This window comes from Topomyia yanbarensis, chromosome 3 (assembly GCF_030247195.1).
Source record: "Topomyia yanbarensis strain Yona2022 chromosome 3, ASM3024719v1, whole genome shotgun sequence".
NCBI lineage: Eukaryota > Metazoa > Arthropoda > Insecta > Diptera > Culicidae > Topomyia > Topomyia yanbarensis.
Window position 1 is genome coordinate 424,007,809 of NC_080672.1, and position 22,137 is coordinate 424,029,945.

The 22,137-nt window shown below is 36.9% G+C and overlaps 1 protein-coding gene across 5 annotated transcripts in view; it reads left to right on the top strand.

Annotated features, from left to right (window-relative positions):
- LOC131687479 (uncharacterized) overlaps positions 1–22,137 on the top strand; it is a 408,110-nt gene that overhangs the window by 120,947 nt on the left and 265,026 nt on the right. The window lies entirely within an intron of this gene.

A 22,137-nucleotide genomic window follows, 5' to 3' on the forward strand; every position in this document is an offset into this window, starting at 1 on the left:
ACAATGTTTTCAGCTAAGCAGGCGAATGCAAGCCAAATGCTATATTACTCCCTAGAGAGAAAATTGGTTTAAAACCGGAGAGAAGAGCTCTAATTGCAATAAACTGATAAAAAAGTTAAATCTATCCAAAATGATCTTCGCTTAACTCATCATCAAACTAAAACATTGAACAACTGCACGGATCAATGCATCCGTGGCTACAACATACCTGACGTGTGAATCAACCAATTTCAGCAACCCTGAAGAAGATTGTTTTTCATTTGAATGTTTAACGTCTATTCTGATTGCTATTTGCCATTTGCAGTCGAAGCAATTGCGTTGTTTTCGTGCTCCTTTCGTTGCTTTGTATGTCAACCATACATCTATGTACATATGTATTTGCATTTCATTGGTTTTCTCCGACTCAGGACACGTAGAGCAAGCTTCACATAAGTCGCCGCTGAATAGCACAGACGGAAGAATGCACAGCACCACACAAAACAACGGACGACTGAAAGGATGTTCTTGGTGCGATGCTTTTCCTTCAATTGTCATGCTTAGATTGGATTTTTTTGTACTTTCTCATTGTTTCTTGAACAATCTAAAATACTTGAAAACCACTTGAGAAACAAACAATGAACTAAAGTGTAGCTCCTCGTTTTGTGATATCATCTTACAACGAGAGCACTTCATGTTTTTCTTGCGCTCAGTTTAAATTAGTAGGTACTGAGAGCCAATCCTTCCAAATATAGTGATTTTGATAAACGCAAAAACTATAGCTACTCTCGCTATCAAACAAACCACAGTAAGTGAAAACTTTATGCACCATACACCATCAGCATCTAATCCAGATTGCATTGGCTAGCTGGCTGAAGGGGTTAAAAACTATCTCACAAGACCAAGATGCCAGCAGGCGATATTGTGCTGCTGTTGGAGATTGAAGCCCGATACATGGCCGTTGACGTCTCCAGAGCAGCAGTCGCCCACCGGCGGCTTATCGAACCGGTGAGATCTTTCTTCTGGTTCGATTTTTCGCATTAAGCAAAAGACCCCCCTCGCTCCGAGTACTAGCTGGTACGGCGTGCGCAAAATAGTAGCCCGCGCTGCTGCCATGCCAACAAGCAACAGAGAGAGAGAGAGCGAGACAGCGGGAAAAAATGCCCGTTGATTAATGATTTTAATTCCCATCGGTTCGGAATCGGTTGAATGCTACTGCAACTAGCTACCGACCGACAACCGCCTCTAATCTAACCATCGATTCCGAACTCCGAGAAGCGGTGGCGGATTTTCGCTTTTGCCAACACCGCATTCTACTGGAGATCTCACGGGGTGGTTGACAGGCACGGAGAAAATCTGTTTCAAAAGGATCCGAAATGAAACTCGATTTTAATTTTTCTCCATGTGTCGCAACCATTTTGCAAACGATTGCTTTGGTGGCCTGTCAAAATTGTCCCAAACTTGTCAATGTGGATTCGCTTCCGTGCATCATGTCCCACGGTTGAATCGTCACCGTGTAGCAGCGCGTCCTTCTTGTTCGGCTATTGTACTTCTCCGCTTCGGTCGCTCGGTGGTAGCTGCCAGCCCGCAAATGGTAGAATAAATAAGCGCCTTTGCGCTTCAAAATTCAAACCCGCAATAGCAATTTTCTTCGCCAACCGCACAAACCGCCGCCGCCGCCGCCGCCATCCATCGGAGATCCGCTCTAGATAAGCGCCACCGGAGCTGCTCATCTGTCTCTCGATGGTTTTTCTTTCTTATTATGCCATTTTTTTTGTCCCTCACACAGTTCGCACTTTGTGGCGGCTCTTCTGTTCCCCTTATGGAGATCAAGCGATATTTTCGCATATAAATCTCGTTACAATTGTCTATGGCCATTCCACCTACCTTTGAACAACGTCGGGCTCGAGACCGCAGCTGGAGCTCTGGAAAAATGTCTAAATTGTGTGTGTTGTTCCCGCTCAAAGCATTTCTTGTCTTGTCGCCGTTGTAGTTGGCTGTGCCGGTCGCGCATAGACAACAATCGATGGTTGGCTAGTCGCGGACAAAAAATTAAAATAATTGTTCGAGACAAAGACGATGGCACCCGGGCAAAGAAAAACTATCAAATAAAATTGAAATTATAAGCAAACGACTGCAACCGCAACTCCACTGCACTTCTGTTGCACTGCCAGCAGCTCCAAACGATTTGCGGATTGTTTTACCAGTTGCACAGTGTGTGTGTACACGAGATGATGATGGGAAACCGCACAAAGAGAAGATGATTCGGTTGGTCGGTTGGTTGGTCGGTCGATACAAAAGGCTCTCCCCATCCCCCAACAGAAGTCGAAAGCGAAAGCGTAGCCGGTGAACGACGCGCGGGACTCTGACGCCGAAAGACTCCAGCCCACAATTGGATTTATCTCTTATTCAACGAAGGTTCATTGAGCGGCTGGAACAAAGTCATCCCGTAGGTATCTCTGGTGCATAGATGCTACCGTAGCGAGCGTAGGTCGGCGTGTTGTAGGCGAGAGGATACAGATTTATCACATCACTAGAAGGGCACTTTTCGGTTTTGTGGTGGGAAAATGGGCTGGGACTAGATGAAGTGTTCTCTATCAAGCGGCGTGTGCGAAAGGACTACACTCTTAGTGCTGTTTTCCTTCTGTTGATGTTCTGAAATAGTGCAGTTTAGATTTATAATTAATTTAATCACACCAACAATTTAGTTCGTGTGAAACAGTTCGAATTTTTTAAGTAACTTTAAGGAACTTTAAAACTGTTACTTTATTGATTTTACCACTCTGGTTGTGATCGATTGTAAGTAGTCGTGTGCTGCGGATAGTGAAAAAAAGTATGAAGAGTGCTGGGAACAGCAGTTCATCCTCAATGTGCAGTGCAACCGTGCAACAATTAACTTTTAATTTCATTTTACATTTTCAATTCGAATAATTTTGTATTAAATTCAATAATACAATTACAGGAAAATGCAACAATATTTGGTACTGAAATTGATTGAATTCAATAAATATGCCTTGTTTCCCGACCAATATTTTATTTATTGAATTTAGCCTATACAATTGAAAACAAATATTTGTGTGCGAGATTGCAATCAAACAGACCTCCGATGAACATCGTTTATACCTATGAACAAAATTTCGTACACATTCGCCTAGAACATCGAATCCAAGCGAACGATGTACGAACTCTAGTTCAAACATCCGTGTACGTACACGAGTCAACACTAGTGATGATGAGAGTGAGAAAGAGAAAACTGATGCCACGAACCTGTGTGTACGCTGGTGTACGCACACCGTGTACGTACATGGTGGTGCACGTGTTTTGGTACGAAATAGCGTGTTCGAGTTCGACCACAAAATGTGGGTTTAATATGAGCACAGGACCGGCGCCAAATATTGTGTACGATGATCATTTGGGAAGACTGTAATCAAATATAAGATACATTGTTTTAGTAATAATCATCATGTGATTTTATTACAATACAAAGTAACTATTGACGAATTTCGCGCCAACTCGAACAAATGTTGGCAGCACCCTCTCAGATTTTAATGAAACTTTCTATACATGAAGACTTTGTCATAAAAAGCCACTTTGCATATTTTGTTTTTCCAAAAATGATCTAGACTGTCTTTTGAAATGGGCCAAACTTTTTTTACCATATTTTTTTTTTTCAAATGGCTATAATCTAAAAATGACGAATCCTACAAAAAAAAAATGTTGTAGGAGTGGTTTTAACAAAATTAGTCAACTTTTCGAATAAAAATATTAAAAAAATTCTTCATTGACTCCTACACTGAAAAAAATGGATTTTAAAAATTTAAAGTCGATTTACAAAAAAAAACATTTTTGATCTGGATGAACTTTTGTTCCAAGATAGACCTACCTCCCTACCTACCATCAAAAATTCATGTTGGGCACTTTTGAGGAAAAAAAGTTATTTGAAAAAAACTTTCCTGATTTTTTTTCTTCAGTGTATTTTTATCGAAAACTAAACCGATGAAAGTCATAATCATCTCAGAATCCATTTTCACAGCTGGTAGTTGCCTGATACACGCAAAAAGTATCAGTAACGAATTTGGTATATATTCATAACAAACTTGAATGAAGACTGGAAGATTGGAAGACTGTAAGGCTAGAAGACTGGAAGACTGCAGTTCACTTATGGCAGCCCTAAGTTTGCGCCGCTAAAACAACAAAAATGATCCATAAAAAATTGAATAACGATCCCAAAAAAAGTTGTTCATGTTCCCTAAAACATAACTGAAAATCCCTAAAACAGTGTGAATGATCCACAAAAAAGGATGATTTGATCCATAGATTATGTAAAATTGAACCATAAAATGGTCGCAAAAGAGCAATAAAATAGTAATAAAAGAGCAATTAAAATCAACCAATGCCCCATAAAAATATTGGAAATGTTCCATAAAATGATACATTTTGCGCCATAAATTAACTGACTTTGATACATAAGATATTAACAATGTACGTTAAAACACGTCGATGTGTTCCATAATATCGACAAAAATGTTCCGCGGTATTACAAAATGGAGCAATAAAATGTTAGAAAAAGTTCCATAAATTTGATGAAAATGTTTGCTAAATAATTTTTCTTGGTCCACAGAAGATGTAAAAATGAACATTAGAAATGCTATATATTGATTCATATATCGAACGTTAAATTGTGGTTCATGGATATTTACAAAACGATCCATAAGAAAAGAAAATGTAAAACGATCCATTAATATGTGCTTATGCACTAGAAAAATTAAATTTAATGAATTCATGCGAAATTTTTGCAATTCGAACTAATAATAAAGTATATTATATTTGGTTGAATTTCCAAACTAAAACAAACAATGCATACATTATAGTTAGAAAACTTAAGCTTCCGTATCCCACTACTCAGGTAACTGACCTTCTCGAACTATAAATAATTGTGGCAACTCTTTAAATGGCAGGGTATCTATTAGGGATATTAGGGCGCTGAGAGTTACTAGACTACTGATACAGGCTGGCATGAGTCGCAAATACCAACTATCTGAAGCGAAAAATTAAATTAGAGCTTTTTCCCAAGTATTTACCCAAAAACGTCAGTTAATTATAACCCAGAAAAATTTCATCAGATACAGTGAAGTGCAAAATATGCGAACGACGGCAGTGAGTAATATTGTACAATAAGTTTTTAAATATTTGTAACAACTACAACATACGACTTCCATAGCCACTATTTGACGCTGGCAAAATATTAGGACGGTTCACTTTTTCAACAAATCTTAACATAACAAGAAAACAACAAAATTTTTGTGAGTTTAAAATCAATATTATCTTTAAAATCAACAATTTTCATATGTACACTCCAGTAACAACGAACACTTTTTGGAATCCTTGATAAAGGTGGAATAAAGCCATCGAAACGTTGGAAGTAAAAACAATATAGTTGTTTTTGCTGTCTAATTCACGACTGATAAACCGAAAAATACCCTTTACAAATTAAATTTTTAAAATCGATTTTTTTCAGTGTAGGAGTCAATGAAGAATTTTTTCAATATTTTTATTCGAAAAGTTGACTAATTTTGTGAAAACCACTCCTACAACATTTTTTTGTAGGATTTGTCATTTTTAGACTGTAACCATTTGAAAAAAAATGGTAAAAAAAAGTTGGGCCCTTTTCAAAAGACGGTCTAGAAAAAAAATTGGAAAAAAAATATGCAAAGTGGCTGTTTGTGACAAAGTCTTCATGTGTGTGTGTGTGTTAACCTTCCTATCTCCCACTAGCTGGTAGTGATTTACAGAAAAAAGATGTTTGCATGTATTTAAACATTCATGCAAATAACTTGGTTCACGGATTTAGGAAGGTGTTAGCTCAATTGACTTTCCGATGACCCATTTCGTGTACAGTGCCAGACATGTTCCGAGGTCATCGTTCCATCAACTAGCCCCGCCTTACTGTAATGTTTGTATCAATTGGATTGTAACATTACAGTAAAACTTTCGATTCCGTTTAAGCAGGTAATCGACGCGTATTTATTATAATGGTTCAATTTGTATATATAACATAACAAATGTGTACCAGAAAACTTACCATTTTTGCAGTTTTCTACCTTCATTCATATCTTCCATTTATGTCTCCTTTAACTCTCATCTACATTTCTTGAATTCCTGCTTATTTAAGAAAGAAAAGGGGAAATAATAAAAAAGAACCGATAGACTCCGTGTTTTCCTCAGCGCTTCCGTTTCTCCTAGTCTGGTGTCACTGCCTGTTGGAGTTGTGTAAGTTGTTCCATTGGAGATCTCCAAGGAGCTATAATTGGAGAAAGATCTGACTTCTATCCAGAAGTATCAGTTTTTTCACATTAATAGTTATATATGTAGACTACAAAACAATCCCGTGTATAATGCAATTATTTTTTGAACATTTATATGTACATATACACACATAAACACATACACATATATACACACATGTATACATTAAACCGATTTAATCCACCCATCAGTGGGATGAGACACCTCTCATACATATAACTGTTGTATTATTCATTAATTTGCCAAACGCACGCAAAGCTGGCAAGCAACTATATGTGAGACAAGCACAGCCTCGAGTCCTGCACGTATAACACGTATAATAAACTGAATAAATTAAAAAACAATAACAAAACAAACCAAAAATCAAAACAATTATGAAACAAAAAAAGTTATTCATAAGATGGATAGAATGATCCATATAAATCAAATTAATAAAACAAATCAAATTAGCTCAAATGAAAATCAGACAATATTAAAAAAGTTATGAAATTAAGAGAGTAAACTAAATTGTTTCAATCTAACTGTCATCCAATAACTAAGAACTGACTAAACCGAATTAATAAAATGAAGAAACTGAACAATATATGAACTGGGAAAAACTAACAATTTAATAAAATGATTAAAACAAATGAAACAATTAACATGAATAAAACAATAAAAAAAATTATTGAATTAATAAGATAAATAATATGAATAATGTGGATAACACTAACCGCCATGTTTGAAAAATGCAAAAACAACCAAGTCCATTGCAGCCGCCAGAAAATTTGTAGTCTAAGTATTGAAATTGCCTTTAAATCGCATTCGCAAATAGCATTTGTTCCTAGGGGCAATTAGCACAGGCGAGTTGAGTCAAACGTCAAACTATTAAAATCGCCTGACGATCTTAGTCCGCATTTTTTTTTGACCGGGTACTGACTCCATTCAGATATCCGAACCGGTTCCGGAATGAGTTTAACTGGGAATCAGTGAAATCGTTGCATCAACTAGTCAAGTTCAGATGGCGCTGTCGATGCTAAGTGGGAACATTTTTTGGTAGCTCGCGCACATACATAGTAAAATAATTGTGATGTGACGATAAAATCACTACGTCAAATTACACTATTCCAACGATACTTTTGCCTACCAACACATAACACAACAGGAGAAACGACCTACCGAGCGATTAACTTCGATTTCCTATCAAATATATTACATTTCACTGCAAAATTTTGCAAACTATGGGAGGAATACAAAATCACTTCCGAGAGATTCGGCAGTGCTGCCACTTCCTGCTGTTTGTGACAAAGTCTTCATGTACCGAAAGTTTCATTAGAATCTGAGAGGGTGCTGCCAACTCTGAATATGATTTGGCGCGTAATTCGTCTATTATGACAACTACTTCCCACCTAACTGAGTGAAAAGGGCGAACACGAAATTATTGCGACACCGAAAATGTCATGCCAATTTTCTTATAATGTTTAAAATCAAACCAAAATTTTAGGGTAGTTTTATACATATATTTACTTCAAAAATCAAAAGAAAAGTTAATCGATGGAGCCTTGAGTGTAAAATTGAACGCATTTTCGCTTGATGCCCTCCATCAAAGTCTTTACAGTGTCATCCGGTACCAGTTTCTCAGTTTTTTTTCCATTTTCATAACATGTCCTTCTCGTCTTTGACTGTCTTCTTGCTCTTCCGAAGTTCCCGCTTCATCATTGCCCAGTACTGCTTCACCGGGTGCAGCTCCGGACAGTTTGGCGGCTTCATGTCCTTTGGAACAAAATGGACAGAAATGGCCTCATACCACTCCAGGACACTTTTAGAATAGTGGCATGATGCCAAATGTGGCCAAAATAGCGGAGCTTCGTCGTACTGCTGCAAGAACGGCAAAAGGCGCTTCTCGAGGCACTCAGATTTGTAGATCTCGCCATTTACTGTGCCCTTTGTCACGAAAGGCTCACTCCTCAGTCCACAAGAGCAGATGGCCTGCCAAATGATATATTTGGAGGCGAACTTCGACATTTTCTTCTTCTTAAATTTGTCGTCCACATAGAACTTGCTCTTGCCGGTGAAAAACTCCAACCCCGGAATTTGCTTAAAATCGGCTTTTATATACGTTTCGTCGTCCATCACACAGCAGCCATATTTTGTCAGCATCTTCTCGTAGAGCTTCCGTGCCCAAGTTTTAGCCGTCGATTGTTGCCGCTCATCGCGGTTTGGGAAATTCTGTACCTTGTATGTATGTAGTCCAGCTCTCTTCTTTGCATTCTGGACGTAGCTCTGCGACATGCCGATCTTTTTAGCCAAATCACGGCTTGAGACGTTGGGATTTGCTTTAATCATCCGCTTCACCTTTCCCTCCGTCTTTTTGTTCTCCGGTCCCGGTTTTCTTCCAGCTCCTTTGCCGTGGTCCAACGTCAACCGCTCCTGGAACCGCTTCAACACTCTGGAGACGGTTGAATGGTGAATGTTCTACATTTTCCCCAACTGCCGGTGCGACAGGTCAGGAAATTCCAGGTGTTTGGAAAGAATTTGTTCTCTCGACTCGCGTTGGTTCACCTCCATTTTTGTTGAATCGAAAAACACGACTTCGAGTTTGACAGCATGTAAACAATACACATCAATGAGAAAGTGTGCAAAATTTGGTTGATTTTTACCCAATAGTAAAAAAGTTATGCCCTGTTGAATGTGTCGCAATAATTTCGTGTTCGCCCTTTATGCGGATGTCCCCAAGGTGGTGTGCTGTCACCACTTCTATGGAATCTTGTCGCTGATGGATTGTTGAAAAAACTTAACAAGCTCGGATTGCCGACATCGATGATTGTCATATAATGAACACCGATATTTGCATTAACACACTTTTCACAAAAAAGAAACAAAACAAAAGAAAATGCAAAAAAACTTCTCATGACAAATGTTTAATGAATTGAACTCAAAACATAAAATTATTGGTTGATAGACAATTTATTTATTGTTTCAGAAACAAATATTATAGTTCCCCTTCTTAAAATAAACGGAATTTGTAAGGAAAAACTGCATGACTTGTTTCTATTCGTTACCCTTCAATAGTACGATCGTAATTTGCTCATTCCACTAACTTTGCAATTTGATGGCTTCTGCAGTGAAGCGATCAATTGAATCGCTCTCAGATGGAGACGTTGACCTTGTCGAACTAACTGGATCTTCCACTAATAAAATCTACCGACCCAAGGGCAACCAAGAAGCGGAAGATTATTGGTTCAGTAGCTTGCCAATGCAGGAATACTTTCAATAACAGTTACCGTTTTATTTTAAAGTCCATGTCCTTAATTTCGATGATTTAGGGATGCGTCCTCATTTATAGCTCAAATGTCCTTAATTTTAGTTTTAATCAATGGTACATTCAAAATCAATCAGATTTCATTAGCCATTTTAGCACATTTGGTCGCTTTCTTCTAGTTCTTTTTTTTAGTATGTTCAGATTTATTATTCAAAAGCATTGAATAATTTTATTGGTTGAAGTAATGTTTCAAACTTAATTACTTTCCACTTTTGTTATGTTGTTGAATGAAAACGTTCGAACGTATCAATCGACCGGATAATCTAGATATGATTACGACTTGTATGAGACCATGGTAAACGCCAGAAGATCCTTTGCCGCAGGACCGTTGTTCGTAAGTAAGATTTCGAGTTATCCTAAATTTCACTCTACACAGGTTTTCTACCAGTGTCAAGTGCATCACTAACTTCCAACTTCCGATCACGTGTATATTGCTTAGATTTAATTTTTTTTGTGATCATAAGACTCCCGACTGATAAATTCGAATCGAATGGATAATTTTAAACAATAACCGATAGACGGTCTAATTCTTTGGAATTAGCGCATCGGTGACGAAAAAAGTTGTTTTAACAAATATGTTGGATTTAATTGATAAGCCGTATCAACTTGCCCCAAAATCGTGTGTACCAATCTGCCCTAGGGCACCTATATGATGTCAATTTTTAATATTTATTTGAAATTCAACGTGGACACGTGGATTCCGTTGCAACCATAAGCAACGAAAATAAATGAAAATTTTTCACTGCGATAACCAAGAACAATATGGCACACACAAATTCACTCTTCATCAGAATGTGTGGCAGTGTTCCCAAATGAACATAGTACACAATGTTCGCTCCGGTCCTGTGCTCATATTAAACTCACATTTTGTGTTCGAACTCGAACACACTATTTCGTACCTAAACACGTGTACATGTTCGTCTGCACAACCGAACCCTATGTAAGTACACGGTATGCGTACACCAGCACACATACAGTTTCGTGGCACCAGTTTTCTCTTTCTCATTCTCATAATCACTAGCATGGACGCTTTTTGCCTTGTGCGAATCGTTCTCGTCTACCCACCCGGTGTACGTATACGGTTGTATGAACTAGAGTTTGCACATTGTTCGCTTGAGTTCGATGTATAAGGCGAACCTGTACATCGCGACGAAGCATGTTTGAGGTTGAACGCGTGCGTGAAATATGGCACATAGGTACAAACTTGACGTGGTGGGTTTAAGGAATAAGCAGATTCGGAAAATCTAATTTTTCTAAAAAAAAATCCAAGACATTCTTTTTGAACCTGGGATCAATAATTCAGTGTAAGTCACAAAGAAAACTTTTTTCCTAACTCTTTGAGGAATATAAATTTTTAAAGCGTTTAAACCATTTTTTCGAAGTCAATGAACACGATCCTGAAAAATACGCTCATCCGATTCTTTTCAAACTTGGAACATACTATCTTGGTGTAAAATGCCCCCTCCACATTTTTTTTATTTTCATTGTATAAAAAAATGGTGGAAAATTTAGCGCATAATCGCTTTTTTTGCTTGAATAGGCAACGAACGGTTGAAAAACAAAAATTATCACTTAACAACGACGTAGGCAGGGGGGATTAACTCATAATTAAAATAAATTTAACTACAATTTTGATTTCAGAAATTCTACGCCGAGTTATCGTATACACCGCACAACGTATCTTTCAAAAGACGTTTTGGGAAATGCTTTGTCATCGGCCTAATTTTTCAATATTTTAATACGGAAATGAAACAAATTAACTAACTATTCTCTAGATTATGCTTTGTAATTTAAAATGGTTTGAATAAATTTACTTAAGCTCCGTAAAAAAATCAGTAAAAAACCATCCCTACCTACCTTATGTCAGGTTGGAAGGGATTACTTAGACCAATCGCATTTTGCTCATCAGAATATATTTTATCGTGACACGTAATGTACTACTAGTATCTAGTGCTCGATCGGGAAACTTTTGACCGATTTTGTGGTCGTTAACGTATCCGGAGATGTTGATCCTGATATAATCATATACATTAACGCTACCTGAATTCACATAAAAAGTCTTTTTGAAAATACTTTTAAACAAAGCTTTGTACGATAGAATTAGATAAAAGTTCAGCCTATGTTCCATTTTTTGGTAATATTTGGAGTTATCCACTACGATGTTGCTACAAAGATGGATGCAGTTGCATCAGATTATTTAATTATTGTATTTAATTATATGATTCAATATAATCAAATTACCAACTTATTGAGTTGAGTACTTATTGAGTGAGTATTAGCATAGCACAGCATAAAAAGCTCTTTGCTATGATATTCGTAGGTCAAAAGACCATAATAATTTATACTCGCGATAATGCCATCCTGTAGAGGTTTGTCTTAATCTTTGGAAATTGGTGTTTCTCAAAACCTACAAGCCTTGTTATTTAAGAAAACAACAGGGCCTCTTATATTTTCCTAAGTTATCAGGATCATCAGGAAACAAAGAATAATATTGACGATGTCATCTGGAAGCAAGTCAAACTGATAGTTGATGAAAAATATAAATATCAGTTGTTCTAAGTGACTGCCTTGCGTGAAACATATTGACAATCCAGGTAAAATTAAATGTGTGTAGTATCCGTTCCAATAAAAACAATAGTTCGTGAATATTATTATGAATGCACCGGATTAAATCGATTTTAACATCACGCAAGTTTAGTTTAACCTTCACTGCAGTCCCGTAACTTTTTCGAACATTGAGACTGTGAAATATTTATGCAAAGATTCTATCCTTTGTTTTGATCATAAACTTGCTGCTGTTTGTTGTCTAAATCCGTTATACATTTGATTTTACTGGAAATATCGACTCCAGCACTAAAGCTGGGGTCACCCCAAGAAAAATGCGCCTAATACAGTGAAATTTAGTGAATACCTATTTAATGGCGAGTAAACTGTTGAATAGTCTCAAAAAAAATTTACTGACTGGTTTCTGGTTCTCCTTTGTGTGCTAGAGTTCTACGAGAGCAGTTCATCCTTTACGTTGCTGTTCAGTTTAGTAATAAATCAGCAATTCCACAAGGAAGCAATATGGAAACATTATTGTTCACATTATTGACATAAACCTGTTTTCCTTGAACAGGGCCGTCGAGAGCCGCGCCGGGCCCCGGGGTTTGAAGTAGTAACGGGCCCTACCAGATATGACTTCTTATTTCAATATCGATTAGAGAAATTATACGGATGCAACCGTTTCATTTAAACTATTTTTTATGAAAATTGTTTATTTGCCACGATTCAATGCGTTAGCTTAACAGAGTCGTCAGTATTTCAAACATGTAATAGATGGAAAAAATAAAAATTAATAAAGGAATATTTGTGGCTGGCCATCAGAATGACTTGCGTCCGACTTGCCATTGCAATTGGAAACCTTTTTTGTGGCGTTGCCATACAGTTCATATCGCCATCGTTCATGCTCCCTTGACGCACGTTAATCAGAGAATCAGAGCTTACAAAAATTGACATCCCTGCGTGAGCTTGAAAGAGAAACAAAATTCAATTCATGATCGCCGTGATGAATCGAATGTTTGGTTTGTTTACTTCGTCTTTCGCTTTTTCGGTACATTCATGCTCGCATATGTTCGGTTTCAGGAGCAAACTGAATCTTGTTTATATGCTAGCTCTGAGAGACATTATCATGCAAAAGTGCACCAGATAAAGATTACGCAGTTCAGTTATGCTGGAAAAGGTTATAGAACTTCTGCCTTCAAACTGTCCTCATAATAACAAATGAATGCTTTGGTTGGTGAGTGAATTTATATTTCCTCTGCACTCAACCATTCGATTCTGCATAAAATTTCAGTAAGTTTGAAAGTGAATGAATGAGGGAAGCGTTGAAACTGAATATTGGTTTCAGCAAATTAAACAGAAATAGGCAAACTGAATGTGAAATTTCGCACCACCGATGCTGCCTTGATTCTTGTTGTTGGTACATGCTGTTGATTTTGAGGTACTAGATGCAGCTATTGCAGTTGTCACTAGGACGTGAATGAATTTTCTTTATCGGTTTCTGAACATGGTAAAATTGGTTTTGGTATCAGTAGTTACATTTGCGCTGACATTCAGAGAGAAGACATTCCGAATGCGATGACTGGGATCCAAAAGCGAAGTCTGCTCTTAAAAGGACTGCGACAGAGAGTTGTGAGAGAAAGAGTTTCAACTTTTGGTGGAAACTAATGGGAAGAATAAGTATCTAGTTAAATTCCCACATTTGTCTGCATCAAATGTGTACACTGGAACCTCCATTTACGAACCAAGCGTTCGTAAATTGAATTAGTCAGGCATTGTAATTCTCTTTCGCTCACGCGAGAAGAAGCTTATCCGAGGTCCAACTTTTCCGAGATAAGATGAGTCGCAAAATTCTCCGTCTCCACAAATAGCGTGAGAATGATTTTCCGGATAAAATTTATTTGACTGTTTTCCTTCTCACCGGAGAAGGTGCTAAAATTTTAATTTCGTGGAAATCAATAAAAACTTAAAAAATACACTTAATTACAAAGAAATGTGGCAAAGAAATATGATAGACTTGTTTTTTCGTGTTTTGGAATAACGGCAGGAAAGCAGCGAGAGAAAAAAGGATACCGTGATAAACTCATTCTTTCATTCTCTGGCTGTTTTGTTTATCCGAAGAAGTTGTGTGAGTGCAAATAATTTTTCGTGTGAAAATGTGAGTTTTTATTGTCGCAATAGCAAACTATCCGGGCGCATTTACTCATATGAGCGATAAAAGTAATGCCTGGAATTAGTTTGTAAAAATGTTCGTTTTTTTGGGATTTAGATCGTAAAAAAAGTTCGCTTCACATTCTTATTAAAATTCGTTGGTTGAGCAACATTATCGATAACCCTAACAAATGGAATGGTAGCTTGGAGCTATTTCAAACAATTTCTGTATAAACTGTGAGGGTATTTTTAAACGGGTTTTACGAGTAGATTAGCGATACCTTTTTGAAGACCAAGATAGTGTCTTCTGGTTGAGAAAAGTTTTCTATAAACATATCATCCGCATCACAAATCACTATACCTATATCTATTCTATGATTATCTTATTTCGAAAATGTCAATATTTTAGGTTATAGAGATATCTTAACTGGAATTCGCCATCTTGGTTTTCAAAATGGCTTCATACATTGATTTTCGTCATCTACTCGTCAACCCCATTTCAAAAATATCCAACTTTTATTAGTAACAGTTAGATAAGTATCTGTTAAATTGTATACAACTTCATACTGTACTATGCGTATACAAACTTTTTTTACGAACACTTTGAAAAACAATTGCGATAAATGAAACCAGAAAGGTTCAATTGCACTGTTAAATGAATCTAATTGGGTTACGTTCACGTACTTCAGAAAACCATTGGAACGATTGGAACGTAGTTGATTGTGGTATATTTGCAGTGTCAACAGAAACAATAAACTTCAACAATTAAATTATAATAAATTTAATTCAGTTTGAAATTTTACCCAAAATCGGCCCATTTTAAAAAAAAATATAATTCGCCACCAGCGCTCCCTGCATTTCAGCGAACTCACTCCGAAGAAGAAAGTGCTCCAAATACCCGAACCTTTCATTTAAGAAGTGAGCCCGATGACTTTTATAACATGATGTCATTTTGGGACACCCTAGTTACCACATGTCGAAAATCGTCATGGCCTCCTTTGCGCAGCGCCTAGAAGGTGTACTCATAATTTGCGATACCTTCCGAAAACCAGTCTGAGAATGGGCTAACGAATTATTTCCTCTATGTATTACATTGATAATGGAGCATTTTTTATCAGATATTCTTCTTTTCTTTGCGAAAAGGTTTCTGAATTAACGAATTGGTGTATGAGTGCGTACTATGTACAAAAGTAATGACTCAATGGTTCGGATTCAGTATGGTCGAAGTTCTTATTTATTGTGTAAGAACTATATAGATGGTTTAAATTTTCCATCTAAAAATAATTCGATAGTTACTAAATCCATTTGCAGCACCCCGCGCTTGCAAAAACTATAAGAGAGGTAAGGTTTGGAATACGCGAAGGATGAAATGAGCTCATTAGTACATTTAAAAGATAATCACAATCCCTCGGTGATAACAAACGATTATGAAAAAGTGACGATTGTTTTTGACTCATAGAAGCTTCAGAAAAAAAACAGTAAGAACAGCTTGTCGTTACTACTAGGTTGATCTCGACTATAAGAAACTTCTGTAACAACATTTACATATCATAGTTCAAAAACAAGTAACCTTCAATTAAAAAACCCACGCTCTCGATGCACTTAATTACTTGTTATCGATTAAATCTACCGATAACAGTAACCTACAACTGTTTAGCACTCGAATCGTTCTCGAAATCCAAGAGACAACCACAATTATGCAAATCCTGGCGATATCATCAAAGCGACCGATCTAGAATTCCAAACCGGCCCCATCTGCACTAGAACACTCTTATCTACCTGCTTCAATGCGGTTTAATTAATATATAAATTGACTTAATTTGTTCAATAAAATCTTATTAAAAAGCCGGCCTGCGAGTGTTTGTTGCTGTTTCTCCAGCTTCCATCTCCCTTCCTGTACACTGCTGTGCTTATGTATCTGCGATTTTTTTTTTGCTTCCTACCGATTCATTCCGCCCACCCACAGATAGTGTCATTGACTGGCATGCTGAAATCAGCGGCTCGAATGGTCTCACATTTACAGTTTTATTAGAGATCTACAGAAGCTCACTGGCAATTGGCTTCACTTGGAGCCTGCCAGCCAGTGCACATAAAGGACCCACACTCCTCCCAGATGGACCGCAGAAACAATCGCCGCGCGCGAGACAGAGACAGAGATAGAGAGACAGACACAGCGAGTGGTTCATCTACCGTCTGTGTGCATTGCCGCCGCAGCCGCTGCCACTGCGACCAAGGAGAGAGAAAAAAAAACCGAAGGAAACTAATTTTAAAAGTCCATTAAATCGTGACTGAAACTGTGTTATTAGAAAATTGTTTTGCAATAATTGAAAAAGAGTACTTCTTTGGCACACGGAAAGCCATTTGCGGTGTCATTGCATTCGCTTACCTACCTGGTATTATACCTGCTGCGGCTACTGTGTTCAGGTGAAGTGCAACAGGTTTGTTAGAAGACACTTGGCTGCATTGTTTTTGATGTTAGGGGAAAGTGATTCGCGCGTTGTTTTTTTTCAAACATTATCGATTGGCGGGTATCTGAAATCATTGATTCTTCTATTTATAGGTTATATATGTATGAATTTTACTACTACTGGCGGATCCAGGCAGGGAGCCGTGCCTCCCGTTATTTCACTCAAAAAGTAGGTTGAGAGCAGTGTTTGTATTTAGCTCTAGTAATGTTACCGAGATTTATCTAAAATCCAGGCTCGTGCGAACAAAATTCTCTCGAAACTCTCAAACTTTGAAAATGTTGTTCCGAGGCCTAAAGGACCAAGTCTTGTATATTAATCGTTTCAATTCAACAAATTAATTACCGAGAAAGAATCTTGAACAATCACGACTGCCAGCTGACTCGTGGTAGTATCGGGTGCTTACTGTTGTTCCTCCCCAATCCTCACTTATCCGGAGCTACCGTTAAGAATTACTTCAGAGACTCGAACCAATCCAGAGTTGCCGACCTTAACGACTCTTTACAACCGCCTTCGCAAGATTTCTTATCCTTTTGTGACTCTACTCGATCCCATTGATCTGCTAGCTGTTGCTGAGAGTTCCACGGCGGCAGAATTTCTCGCGATAATGATTCTCGTTTTTTGAGCCAGTTTGCTCTCAGCTACTTCGACGATATACTCGTTGTCTCCGACTTTGTGTTATTCGTTCAATTTTACCTCCTTAGTTACTGTTGATAGTTCGCCGTGTAACTGGTCTAGCCACAACTGTTGCTAATATCGAAACTTGTAGAGACGTGAACCAGATCGGGCCAATTTAACGTACTTCCCTCATAGGATTTCTTCAACGACTACCGAAAGCAAATAATATGCTATGTGTCGAAACAGCTCGTAAAATACTTTTTGTTGATCAAGAAGTTAAGATATTTTCAAAAGTATTTCAAAATCCTCATGGAAGGGGTTTGAACCATTTTTATCAATATTTTCGTACTCAGTCAATTTTAATCCAAGAATGAATCTGCGTTAAATGCTAAAAAGTTTTCAATATTCATTTAAATATATATTGATAAGAATAATTCATCAAATCATAGAGATTTCCTTCAATGCTGATTCATTACTAAACAAATTAGTTGATACATAGAAATGTACTTTTTTACTATTAATTTATATTCTGTTTAAGGATTTCGCATAACTAACTATATACGTTAGCCGTATCGATTTGTGGTTATATATTTACTATTTGTAAAACTGAAAGAAGAAACAAGCATTAGAAAACATATTCGTTGGATCTGATATACGCAATTTTCCACTGCGCGTGGTGATATTTTTTTCTTGGTGAAAATCGCTTACTGCATTAGTTGTTAAACACTGGTGGTGAGGGGGTTGGGGTAGTCATTTAGTCTACCGCATCCTTTTTTATCGCATACGTCCATGTTATCATCGCTGTAACATGATCGGATGTTGTTTTTTGCTTTTACGGCGTACGAGTTAAGGTAGTGTATTCGTAAGATTTTGCCGGTTATGTTGGCTTTCGATTTGGAGGTACTAGGTGCAATACTCGCTAAACGGGCAACAGTTGCACAAATAAATCATTTTTTTGAGCTTTGACGTGAGTACCAATACCTTTTTGATGATCTTCAAAGGGGAAAACAGATCGAAATTGTAAGCCATCTTTGTAAAAGAAATCATAGTTGAGCACAGTGGGTTTTTTGCCAAAAATGCGTGTTTATTAATTAATTAATCAGGCGAAAAAGGTGAAGCATTCAGCCATGCTATCTTGTGGGATGTTTTATGATGATCTAGGATTGGTGATATAGTTATTGTTATTGTTATGGTTCCCTTTTTTATTTCGACTAATATGTAGTCAGCTTTTCTTTTTTATATTAGAACGATATTGAAATAGGTAGAGATTTCTTTCTGAGTACAGAAAGTTATGAAAATTTAGAGCCATATTAATCAAGTGTGAGCAGGGATGTGAAATATACAGATCGGAAAACTAGAAGTCATTAGAAATAGGCTTAAAATCTTACGGGCTAATCTTTTGTCTTCTGCTAGCAGGAGTCAAGCTTAGGCAGCATAACTACGAATCACTAAAGTCTACCAACATATCATCTGGTAAAGACAGACTTATCTCTCTTTTCCGGAAAAGATCACCGATCTATCTCTTACAGGTTAGAAGTTATTGGGTATTTTTTTGATAAAATTAGCGAAAGTTTTAACAGTAATAACATTTGAACGAGCAAAACCGCGCAGCCAGCTCTAGTTGCAGTTAGAAGTGCTACATCAACCCTATAAAACTCTATGAATTTCACTTGCCTCTCGTTGTATCCTGTAGAATCATAGATGATTTAAAAAAAAACTATTGTTTTTCAAAAAATATTCAATTCCTTCGAAATTATTCGAGATAGGAAAAATTATGCGTTTATAAAAATGGTTTATTTTTACGACTGAAAGAACTTGTTAGAATTTATAAACTCGTAGGAATGATAATTCAAAATATCCTAAAAAAATATTTTTGGGGATCATTCAAATGTAACGAGCTATAACTTCTAGCGCGTATTAAAAAAAACTTAGTGTTTTCAGCAAAGATATTCGCAAAAATAATCTCAACAACTTTTCCAAAGATCATTTCTAATTGAAAAAAATATTACTGAAAATATCACTTTTAGGAGGATTTATCACTAAATTCATGGCAGCAAATGCAAAACATGTTATTTTCGATAAATACCCCAAAAAACCTACCGCCGTAAATTCAGCCGTTCCCACGTAATCAACCACCACTATTTGAAACAGTATATTTCTTAAAAATCACATATTTTTTCGAGAATATGCGAGATCCGCAAATTATGTAATATATAAATTTGTCCATTCTGATGATCCAAACCTATTTACGGAACATACCTAACTTTTCAGATTGATATTTAAATAGTTATATAATTGAATTGGCTTTCAGAGGTCATCCACAAACAACAAGCAATAATGTTGAAAATATTAAAGCTGAAGACTTTGTGCCTTCAGCAAAGTTGTTAGCAAACATTTGCTGTACAGCTTTGCTGAAGGCATAATCTTAATATATGTACTTAAAAAAAGTTGATAAATATATCTCACTTTTAGGTAGATTAGTCATGCAAACCACACTATTATATAAAAGAGCTTGTAATGCCCAAAAATTCGAAATTAACTCAAATTTGACGATTCAAGCGAAATTAAGAGTTCGCACGATTTTGGCAAAAAAAACACTGGCAAAGGCAGAATTCGAACCTGCAACCCTGGGGACTCCGGCCCAATGCACAAACCCTTATACTATCCCTTGCCTATGATGACGTCCCAGGAAGAAAACATGATTATCGTATTGGCGGAAATACCACCAAAAAGTCTTTAATATGGTATTGGCACATACATCAAAACCCAAAAAAAAAAATAATTGTTTCATTCGAAAGGCTTATCTCTGTTAACTGGACAAAGAACCAGAAATCGACACTCTCCATGACCTCTGTCACACACCGAAGCCCGATGGGTGATGAGCTAAAATAAGTCACCAGAGGATAATAAAAATTGGTATCTATCGGGGAAAAAGTAATAGATCAAATATGTTAGGTGGCAGCTGCGGCTGTGCGTGATCTCGCGTTAGAGACTGGGTGCGATCACTGTCGCCAATGCCATAATCATGTGTTTTTCCTGCGACGTCTTCATAACCCAGGGATAGCAAAAAGATTTGAGCATTTGGTCGGAGTCCCAAGGGTTGTAGGTTCGAATCCTGCCTCCGGGGTGATTTATGCACAAAATTACTAATTCACCGTTTCGATCTGTTTTCCCCGTTGGATACCGCCAAACAAGTCTTAAACTATTGCAAAGCGAGAGAAAATGGGAAAATGGAATAAATATTAAATAACTGTTTGTAGAAAAAAATGAGCGAAATAGAATTATATGCATTGAAAAATTATCAGGAACGAGTATGAGTTTGGTATTTAAGCAAGTGTACCTCCGCTAGTGTGGAAGACATAACCATTATAATTTTCGATTAAATAGAATATTTTCAGCTTGTTATTTTTAGCCCTTTTCGCACGGTTTCCCATTTCTACATTTTCCAATCGTTTTGAACAGAGGTGAACTAGCCAAATCGTTGCTGTTCAATAGGATGTTCCAAAAATTCAAAAATAATTAAATCATCGTATCTGTCCAAATTAAATGCTGTTAAGTAATTATATCTTCATTTTGTTATTCACTAGAGTGATTCAAAAATCAGCACTTCAAATTTGGTTGCTCTTATCTGTTTCTGGTATGTTAAATTTGGCTGCAAGGAAAACCGCAAATAAACGTTAATATTTTCAACTAAAAAAATGAGCAGCTCATAAGCGTAGCCATACATGCTGGTTTAATGCTGATTTAATGCAGATTTAATGCTGATTTCTATAGGAGACATTGGGGGTCGATGGATCCATTGTTAGGTATTGGGTCTGTGGCGGTGATCACGATACTGTTGGGAATCTGTGATGACATCATCACAGTTCCCCGACGGCGCACAGTGTCGCCTAGCCGGACAAAACCTCAAAATTCTATTTTAGATTTTTCATGATTTAACATTTTTCCCTGTTTCTTAACAGGTTGAATAAAGTCTTCTCAAAATATAAAGTCCTGAGGCCGATAGTTCGATTTTTTACAGAACTTCAAAGATGAAATAGATGATCAATTCTGAGAAAAACTGTTTTCAAATCTAAGTTATTCAATTGAATATATCTTTTTAGTTAAGACTCCGATTAGGTTCGAACTAGTTTCATTTGAAAGGTTATTCGCTGGACTTATAGTTGCCATTCGATTTAGTCGATACAAGCCTTTCTTCTAGCTCAGACATAAGGAACAAATAATAAATCGTGCAATAAATTAAAGTTATAATGTTCAAAGTGGCTGTACTTTTTTTTGAAACAGTTCGGAAAGATCGCTTGTTGTTTATGATACTTGAAAATTAGTGTACTTTCCGAAAATGAATATCTTGTTTTGCCCCTTTCTGCCCCGAGGTATGAACAAAGGTGATTTTTCATGATATGTCTGAAGGAGACGCATGGTAGCTTTTGATTACCCAGGGTTCCTAATATAATTTATAGATGTGTCTTATCATTATTAACAATTGAAAAAATGTGTATTCTGTTAAAAAATTCACCACACCTAATTTTTGGGAAATGAATTTTCGGATGTAGTGCACTTTATATTCGTAAATATTGAATTTTCGAACCACCCTAAGTGCCAAAATTTTGAGGTAATAAAAAACAAAAAATAAACATCAAATATGAATTCAGTGTCACAAAATTACCTTAATGTAAAGTTTTCATCAAATTCAGGCCACTTTTGATGTCCGCCTTTTTGTATGGAAGGTGATCACTGTGCGGCGGTGTGGTTAACCCACCCAACTAGAGACCAGGTGTT